The 9875-nt window shown below is 39.7% G+C and overlaps 1 pseudogene; it reads right to left on the bottom strand.

Moving 5' to 3' along the window:
- Positions 1 to 515: 515 nt before the first annotated feature.
- LOC142839373 (glyceraldehyde-3-phosphate dehydrogenase pseudogene) lies at positions 516 to 1770 on the bottom strand (annotated as a pseudogene).
- Positions 1771 to 9875: the final 8105 nt, after the last annotated feature.

Raw genomic sequence — 9875 nt, 5'->3', positions numbered from 1 at the left:
AGAATAATTAAGCCCATCCTGCCCAGGCACACAGCATGCTATGACCCACCACCACCCTACTTCAATGATTCTCTTGTCTCATAAAATCCCGGCTTTTAAATCTCCCACCTTTGGGCCATTCCCCATTAATTAATGTTCTCCACTTAATACAAGAGCCTGAAAAACATCACCCCATAATTGCCTGCTTCATTCTGTCATCTAGATTGAAAATGCTCAAGCAATTCACATGGCCCCCACCTTTTCTTGTCATAATCAAGTTGGCATTCTCTAGGAACACACAGAAGTCAAAGTGGAGCTGCTTTGCGCTGCTTCTTCCTGCTGAGAGAACAAATGACAGGGAGGTCACTTACTCCCTGCTCTTAGTCCCCTTATACTGTGGCCCCTCAGTAGGGAAATGACCAGTTACTGACACATCAAGAGACATGAGGATATTTTCCTGACAGAAACATCCGGTGCCTCATGTGTACCCCCTCTCTTAACAAAAGGTTAGGGAGAGGTTTTGTGAGAAAGAAATATTTTTTTTGAAGAGGGGTGCAATGAACTTTATTGATGGTATTCAAGAGAGTAGGGCTCCCTAAGCCCCCTTCTGCTATTCTGGGGGTCTGGGATGGAAACTGTGAGGGAGATGCTCAGTGTTAAGGGTTAGGACAGGGATTGCTCAGCAGCCGAGGACCTCTCTCTTGCTGTGTCCTTGCTGGGATGGGTGGCCCAGGGCGGGCTTCTTACTCCTTGGAGGCCATGTAGGCCATGAGGTCCACCACTCTGTTGCTGTAGCCGAATTCATTGTCGTACCAGGAAATGAGCTTTACAAAGTTGTCATTGAGAGCAATGCCAGCCCCAGCATCGAAGGTGGAAGAGTGGGAGTCACTGTTAAAGTCACAGGAGACAACCTGGTCCTCAGTGTAGCCCAGGATGCCCTTTAGTGGGCCCTCGGATGCCTGCTTCACCACCTTCTTGATGTCATCATACTTGGCAGCTTTCTCCAGGCGGCATGTCAGATCCACGACGGACACATTGGGGGTAGGAACGCGGAAGGCCATGCCCGTGAGCTTCCCGTTCAGCTCTGGGATGACTTTTCCCACAGCCTTGGCAGCGCCAGTGGACGCAGGGATGATGTTCTGGGCAGCACCACGGCCATCTCGCCACAGCTTCCCAGAGGGGCCATCCACAGTCTTCTGGGTGGCCGTGATGGCATGGACTGTTGTCATGAGTCCTTCCACAATGCCAAAGTTGTCATGGATGACCTTGGCCAAGGGGGCTAAGCAGTTGGTGGTGCAGGAAGCGTTGCTGACAATCTTGAGGGAATTGTCATACTTGTCATGGTTCACACCCATCACAAACATGGGGGCATCAGCAGAAGGGGCGGAGATGATGACCCTCTTGGCCCCACCCTTCAAGTGGGCCCCAGCCTTCTCCATGGTGGTGAAGACACCGGTAGACTCCACAACGTACTCGGCGCCGGCATCCCCCCATTTGATGTTGGCGGGATCTTGCTCCTGGAAGATGGTGATGGCCTTCCCGTTGATGACAAGCTTCCCATTCTCAGCCTTAACTGTGCCTTTGAACTTGCCATGGGTGGAGTCATACTGGAACATGTAGACCATGTAGTTGAGGTCGATGAAAGGGTCATTGATGGCAACAACGTCCACTTTGCCAGAAGTGAAGGCAGCCCTGGTAACCAGGCGTCCAATAAGGCCAAATCCGTTCACTCCGACTTTCACCATCGTGTCTCTGGAACGAGGCTGGCACTGCACGAAAAGAAGCGGCTGTCTCCAGAACAGGGAGGAGCAGAGAGCCAAGAAATATTTTTTTAAGAAGAATTTTGTCCCTTGAGATTCCCCAGAGTCCTGTTCACTTGAGTGAGAACATAAAATCCAATTTTAACCAAGCCTTTGAATTTATATGTAAGTTATTTTATACTATTTATGAATTATGTAAACTTAAGGCATACTATGAGGTGTGTGTGTATGTGTGTGTGTGTGATAACATTTAACCCACTAAAATTGAAATGAATTAATGTTTAAAAGATCAGCTGTTTTTAAAGCTATCAAATTCCTTTAAACCCTCTAAAGTAGGTTTAAATTCTTTCATCCTCTGACTTTGCAAAGCCTTCCAAGGTGCAAAGTCAACTTAATTATCTCTGTACCCAATTCTGTCTTGGCAGAGTTGAAAAGCACTTTCCTATTAAAGATATATTTTTGCCACTCCTGATTTGGGGGCTGCGGCAGAATGTGAGCCTGAAATACATAATGACCTGGAGCTGTTCCCTCTTGCACCACTGAGAAAACATTTACTCCCGTGCAAGTTCCTGTTATGACAGCAATTCTTCATCTTTACACTCAAAATTCAGTTGGATTTCCTTGTTTTATGCTACATCTGTTGCATCTTACCAAATATTTGTCACCTAAATTGAATCTTGAGAACCTCAGAGAAATTATAGATGAATTGTTTCAAAACCCTCTCTCTTTAATTGAATGTAGGGTTGCTTTTCTACTTCTCACTGAATGCTTACACGCCTTTTGTGAATATGAAAATAGGCCTTGTTAGCACCATTTCTAAGAGCCACGATTGGTGTGCATGTGCAATGAAGTATGATCAAAATTTACAAAGTAAGGGATTGTATCAGTTGAAATTCCACCATGGAGGTTAGAGAAGTAAGATAAATAAGTCAGAATAATATCATTCATATGAAGAACTAAAAGAGTTGAAGATGTTGGGGCACTGGCTCGAATGGTGGTTGGGAGGAGTTGGGAGTAAGTTCGGAGATTCACTGGCTACGAGACATAAAATTTCAATTAAGAGGAAATTCAAGAATTATATTCTGCAGCATGGTGACTATACTTAATGACAACGATCGTACACTGAAAACTGCTTATGAAAATTTCAACTGTTCTTACTTAAAACAGGAAATGCATATGCTAATGAGCTCAATTTAGACATTCCACAATATGTACAATTTTCAGAATATTATTTGATTACAAATTCTTATTTATCAATTTAAAATAAATAAAAACTCTGATGGGAATCTGGATACCTCCCTTATTTTGGTTTATTTATAAGATAAGGAGTCATCAGGTTCCATTAATTATATCTTCATGGATGAATATACATACCTATTGAGTCTGAAAAATTATCTTAACCTAAACCATGCTGCAAATATGAGAACCCTATATCCTTGATTAGAAAAAGAAGAAAATAAACACAGAGTATTGTCTGAGTATCAGCGTAGTAGCCATTGATGGAGTACTGGACACAGCCTCCCTTTCTTTAAATGTGTGCTATTTATTGCAGAATGTATGCAAATCATGTGAGGTAGGCTGCTCCAACACCCCATCCCATCAATCAGACCCTGAAAGCTATAAGTCTCACTCTTTCCCCAAACCCTCCTATCCCCCTCTACCTCAGAGGAACTCTGAAACACGGTCTGTAACTACACAGACAGGACCAAAAAGTGAATGACTACCCACCTGGTGGGACACCCCACTCTCTAGTCCCTCCACACCAGGGCAAATGCCCAGGTCCCTCCCCGACCTGCCTCAGCTTCTCTAACCAGCCAGAAGGCAAGCTTCCTGCAGGTAGGCTGCTCCAAAACCCCCATCCCATCGATAAGACCCTGTTAGTTACAAGTCCCATTTCAACCCCAAACCTTCCTATCTCTACCACAACCTCAGAAAAACTCTGAAACACATGCTACAACTACACAGAGAGGTTGAAGAGAGAGGACTAAGATAGGAACCATGAAGCACAGACTGCGGCTACACAGAAAGGACCAAGAGAGAAACTCTGAAGCACAGGCTTTGATGGCAGAGTGGACCAAGAGAGCAAGCCAAGAGACACCTCAGTGGCTTCCTGAGACACAGACAGTGACATTACAGAGCAGACCATCAACAGTTCCCAAAGACACAGACAGCCACTGCAAGGATTGGACCAAGAGGCAAAGACATTGCTAACACCAAATGGAGGAAGAAATGGTTAGTAGGCAATAACGTAAGAATTCGTTCAACAATCTAAAAAGCAGCATGGTAACACCAGAACCCAATGGTCATACAACAGAAAGACTTCATCATCAAAACCAGAAGAAACAGAAGAAAACTATTTTAAATATAACTTTATGAAGATGATGGAGACCTTTAAAGTTGAAATGAAAAATTCCCTTAAAGAAATGAAGGATAAGACAAAAATAAAAGGAAAAAAATATCAATAACTATCTCAAAGAAGCCCAAGAAAACCAAGAAAGAAAAATCAAACAGGACAAGCAAACAGTTCAAAAAATTCAAGACTTAAAGACTGAAATAGAGGCAGCAAAGAAACCACAAATTGAGGAAATTCTGGATATGGAAAATCTGGGTAAATGAATGGGAACTACAAAGGCAAGCATAACCAACAACATACAAGAGATGGAAAAGAAAGAAATTCTCAGGTGTTGAAGATACTATAGAGGAAATAGATTCATCAGTCAAAGAAAATATTAAATCCAACACATTCTTTTTTGTTTTGATTTTCGAGACAGGGTTTCTCTGTAGTTTTTGGTGCCTGTCCTAGAACTAGCTCTTGTAGACCAGGCTGGCCTCGAACTCACAGAGATCCTCCTGCCTCTGCCTCCCGAGTGCTGGGATTAAAGGCGTGCGCCACCACCGCCTGGCTTAAATCCAACACATTCTTAACACAAAACACCCAGGAAATCTGGGGCATGACTCTAGCTCAAAGGTACAAAAGATATGTTCAACAAAATCATATAAGAAAACTTTCCCGACCTAAAGAAGGATATCCCTATGAAGGTGCAAGATGTTTACAGAACACCAGATAAACTGGACCAAAAAAATTCCCATGCCATATAATAATCAAAATGCAAAACATACAGAATAAAGAAAGAATATTAATGGTTGCAAAGGAAAAAAGTCAAGTAACACAGATCTGTCAGAATTACATCTGACTTTTCAATAGAAACCATGAAAGCCAGAAGGTCCTGGACAGATGTGCTGCAGACACTAAGAGACCACAGATGCAAGCCTAGACTACTATATCCAGCAAAGCTTCAATCACTGGTCATCAATATCTCTTAATATCAGTGCACTCAATTTACCTACAAAAAGATACAAGCTAAGTGAAAGGATACGAAAGCAGGGTCTGTCCTTCTGTTGTATACAAGAAACACATCTCAACCTCAAAGACAGAAACTACCTCAAAGTAAAAGGTTAGAAAAAGATTTTCCAATCAAATGAATCTAAGAAACAAGGTGATAGTTATCCTAATATCTAACAAAATAAATTTCAAAATAAATTCACTCAGAAGAAATGGAGGACACTTTATACTCATAACAGGAACAATCCATCAAGATGAAGTCTTAATTTTTAACATCTATACCCCTAATACAAGAGCACCCACATATATAAAAGAAATATTACTGAAGCTTTAATCACACATCAAACCCACACACTAATATTAGGAGATTTCAACACCCAATTCTCCACAATGAACATGTTTATCCAGACAGAAACTTAGAGAAATAAGAGGACTCAAATGGACTTAACAGACATTTACAGAACATTCCACCCAAACACAAAAGAATATACCCTCTTCTCAGCACCTCATGGAACATTTTCTAAAATTGACCACATGCTGGGTAACAAAGCAAACCTCAACAGATTTTTAAAAATAGGAATAAACACCTGTATCTTATCAGATTACCATGGTTTAAAGTAAGCATTTAACAATGACACTAATTGAAGAAGTTCTACAAGCTCATGGAAATTGAACAGTGCTCATTTACCACTAAATATAGCCATAACTTAGTCAAGTAAGATATAAGGAAAGAAATGAAAGACTTTCTAGAATTCAGTTAAAATGAAGGTGCTATGTACCCAAACCTATGGGACACTGTAAAAACATGCTAAGAGGAAAGTTCATAGCACTAAGTGCCTACATAAAGAAAGTGGAGAAATTCTACACTAGTGACTTAACAGCTCACCTGAAAGTTCTAAAACAAAAAGAAGCAGACTCACCCGGGAGGAATAGATAATAGGAAGTAATCAAATTGAGGGCTGAAATCAATCAAATGGAAACAAAGAAAACAATACAAAGAATCAATAAAGCAAAGAGCTGGTTCTTTGAGAAAATCAACAAAATAGACAAACTCTTATCCAAACTAAACAAAAGCATACAGAGAACATCCAGATTAACAAAATCAGAAATTGTTACCAGAGGTTTCTGTCCTGCCCAGTCCCGCAATCGTTCAGTTCCAAAAAAAAAATAAAAAAAAAAAAATAAAAAAAATAAAAAAAATTACCGCACAAGAGGCCTACATTAACTATAAACTGGTAGGCCTATTAGTTCAAGCTTCTTATTAACTATTATAACTTATATTAGCCCTTAATTCTTGTCTGTGTTAGCCACGTAGCTTAGTCCCTATTATTAGCGAGGCATTCTCATCTTGCTTCCTTTACTTCTGGGTGATAGCTGCAGACTGTGCTTTCCTTTTCTCAGAATTCTCCTGTTCTTGTCACCACGCCTCTACTTCCTACCTGGTAGCCCCACCTATTCTTCCTGTCTGGCTATTGGCCAATCAGAGTTTTATTAAAGCAATACAACTGATACATCATTGTCCCACAATAAGAAATGAAATGGGGAAATATCAACAGTGGAAATCCAGAGAATCATTAGGTCATACTACAAAATCTTGTACTCCACAAAATTGGAAAATGTAAAAGAAATGGAAAATTTTCTGGATGGTTATCACATAAAAAAAAAAAAAAAACTAAATCAAGACCAGGTGAACAATTGAAATAGACCTACAACCTGCGAGGAAATAGATAGTTGGAGGGGGGGGGGGGTTGGGTTGGGGGAAGGGTAGAGGGAATGGGAGGAGGTGAGAGAATAGGAACTGGGATTGGTATGTAAAATGAAAAAAGATAGTTTGTTTTCTTTTTTTAAAAAATAAAATAAAATAATCTCACCCAGCTGATATTCTTGAAAAACATAAATTTTTTAAAAATGGGGCCATTGTGATGGCTCAGTGTGTAAAACAGTATTTGCCCCTCAGACCTGAATATGTGGGTTCAATCCCTCGACCACATGGTAGAAGAAAAGACAAATACCCAAAAGTTGTTCTCTGACCACCACACATATGCCATGCAATCACTCACATCATACATACTCACGAGGAAGAATAATAAACACAAATTTAAACAAAACAAAAAAATTCATATTTGAATTTATCATTTAGATATAAATATTATGCATTTAAAAGCAAACATTGAATGTGTATTTGATCTCTAATTTATTGCGAATAAAAAGGTGGCTGTATAGAAAGTACTACTCAACAAGAGATGTCCTTCAGTTGTTGTGAGAATATATCGCAGAAGAAAATAGTCTTGGGCAATAAAACAAGCGGACTCTGCTAAATAGACTCTGTGACACAAAATATGTATTGCTGCCCAAGTAAATTAAATATGACTTAGGAGAGTGAGCTAAAGAGAAAATTTCTAGGACCAAGGGGCTAGAGCCTCTTCCAATAAATAAAATAAATCCTAACAAGCGCTCCTTTTCCCCTTCAGGCTTTTCCTATTAAAGTGATAGATGATTACAAAATGGATATCGAGATACATAAGCAAGTAGATTGAAGAGGACTGAGGGAGGTTTCATGGCAGGTTGTTTTGATTCTTCAGACTTCAGGAAACCAAACTATTTTAGGATGAAGAATGAAATTTTAAACCAGAATAGCATATGATGAAAAGCAACAACAATAACTTTGAATCCATATATCATTCTTTATGCTGTAGTCTCTGCGTTCTCACAGCCATCCTCCAAAGTTAGATGGATTTATAACCAACCCAAAGTCAACTCCTGAGAAGTCCTTTGCTGTCTGAGCCCAACTGTCCTCAGCAAGCCAGCTGGGATATAAGATACCTGGTTGGTTCATTATTCTGGAGGGGAAGAATATGACTATGCAGAAACATGAAGACTTTAGAAGAGAAGCCCTTGATGTAGTCACAGTCTTTCTCTCTCTTCCTATTGCTGGTCTCCCCCAAACTGCTTCATGGTTCCAGTGTTTATATCCTTACTCGTTGCGGAGCTCTGCTTCAAGGTCAGAGCGACAACAAGTTATCCCAAGGCTTTGTATGAGACTGTTGGTACCATTGCTGGACGTTAAGTCTGTAACATCTCACCGTGGCCCACATGTAGAAGACTTGTTTATGAGCCTGCCTGTAGTAGTGATGGGAAGGGATGGGGCCTTTGGCAGGGCCTACTTGAGGAAAGCTAAATCTTTGGGATGTGTCCAGGAAGACAGCTGGACTCTGTGGTGATTTGAATAAAACCTGCAGGAGGTATGTGTTTGTTGGAGTGGGTGTGACTTTGTTGAAGGAAGTGCATCACTAGGGGGTGGGCTTTCCTCAGAAGATCAAACCAGGCCTAGTAGCCTGGTCTTATCAAACCAGGCCTTCCTGCTGTCTGGAAATTCAGATGTAGTACCCACTGCTACATCTGGATACAAAACAGATATAAAGCAAATGGCTGTATATCTCATTACAGAGATACTTGCTCATCCATGTTCATTGCCAATGTTTTAACAATATTTAGGAAATGGAATAAACTTAGATATTAATTGGCTGATGGGCAGATAATAAAAACATGGTACATCTATATAATGAATGATTATTTTGCTGTAAATAAAAACTTGATCATGAAATTTATATTACAGATTAACAGTAATTTAAATATATATCTATATATAAACTGAGGTCTTTAAAAAAGGAATAGAGTAAAAAAAATTAAAAGACCTCAGTGTGTATATATATATATATATTTTAATTAGTCTTTATTTATAATGTTCTAGTGCCTTAAAATCAATAAACAGATTTTTAAAACAATGTTGCTGAATCTAAACAATGTTGCAGTTTTTCTTACAAGTTGCTTTTCTCCTCCATTCCCCTGTGGCTATTCTAGTCTGAGTGGCTGAACATAACTTTGTGAAATTGAATTTTGGTTTATTCTTCATATAACATGATATTATGGTCATGGTCAGAAGAAAAGAGACATAAAGGCAGAGTCTAGTAAAGATGCCCTGGTCAGTTCTGTTATAGTTGTTATTGCTTCCAGCTGGCATATACCTGCAGATTTGCTTGTTTCAGTTTTAAAGACATCGTTGTCTTTTGAGGTCTGTGGAGATGAACAGAGGTTCAGAAATGCCAGGGGTAGAGCTGTCCATGCTAACAAGGTCAGGGATTCTGACAAGGGACATAAGCAGACCTTGGTGACACAGAGACATATTATCTAGAGAGAATAGTTTTAATATCAAGTATTCGTTATGTGCAGCACTGAATGTTTCTGTATTTTTATCTCCTTGGTTTTAAAAACCATAGACATTTTCACTCTGACCATGAGTGCGGAGCACTGTGTCCCAGTGTAGACAAGGAAGAGGAGGAAACATAATGAAGTGTCTGTGAGAGTCTGGAAGTACAAATTGATGATAACAAATTTGATACAAAGAATATCATCTTTCAAGCTTCAAATCATATGTTTTTCTTTATTAGAAATAACATCCCACTCTTCAACTAACTATGCTTCCTTGAGCAGATGCACAAGTAGCACCTTCTTTGGCCACATCTCTTGAAGCTCACAAAAGCTCATATATCAATGAGATTTAGCAATGGTTTTCCAAGTAAACTATTGCACGTTTTTTTAAATATTTGAGATGGCATCACATTCTGTGGAATCTAGATACTTTGGTTATGATTCTCTGTTTGCAAATCACTGTGATCGGTGATCCTGAGCAACATGGAGAAAGGTTGCACACTCCACTGGGAATTTATAATCTATTACAACTGTAGTCTTTTAGGAGTAGATATAGGAAGATCTGTTTTTAAGAGGATTATAAT

Source organism: Microtus pennsylvanicus, chromosome 21 (genome assembly GCF_037038515.1).
Source record: "Microtus pennsylvanicus isolate mMicPen1 chromosome 21, mMicPen1.hap1, whole genome shotgun sequence".
Taxonomy (NCBI): Eukaryota; Metazoa; Chordata; class Mammalia; order Rodentia; family Cricetidae; genus Microtus; species Microtus pennsylvanicus.
This window is presented reverse-complemented; position numbering and strand designations above follow the sequence as displayed.